Source organism: Penaeus monodon, chromosome 23 (assembly GCF_015228065.2).
Source record: "Penaeus monodon isolate SGIC_2016 chromosome 23, NSTDA_Pmon_1, whole genome shotgun sequence".
Lineage (NCBI taxonomy): Eukaryota > Metazoa > Arthropoda > Malacostraca > Decapoda > Penaeidae > Penaeus > Penaeus monodon.
The window spans coordinates 44,442,785-44,443,368 of record NC_051408.1 but is presented as its reverse complement, the minus strand read 5'-3'; positions in this window follow the sequence as shown (position 1 = coordinate 44,443,368).

The window sequence follows — 584 nt, the reverse complement described above, 5'->3', positions numbered from 1 at the left end:
CAATACTCCTGCTAACACTACAATTTCTGGCAGCATGGGGTTAAATAATAACATGTTAAATGTCAGTCAAACCTGATATGATATGTATGTTTTTTTAGTTGTGAAAGTTGCAAGTTTTCCATCATATTAAACTGTATATATATACTTATTAATCAGTATATAGGAGTTCCATGTGCTGATTCTGTTTTAGATGCTGTTAAGAGGCTTCACTGTATATTACACATTTTTTTCAGGCCAGCACAAATATTAAAAATCTTTATATTGTGACCTTTGAAATGTTATTTTAATTGATATGAATTGGAATTTTACTTTAAAAATGCAGATGGTTCTTGTTTATTTAGTTTGCTCATGTCTTTTATAACAAATGAAATTGATATTGACCTTATGATGTATGTTTACCATATTTTTATTTATAAATTACCTACCATGAAAGTGTTACCTTGGAATCATATTCTTACAGTTTTAAACTTTTGAAATTCAAGAAAGTTCAAGACGAAGTTATAGATGGCACATAGACCCAATGACATTAATTCTATAGAAATGATATGGAATCCATGGAGATCCTCTTAGCCAGTTAAATGCAG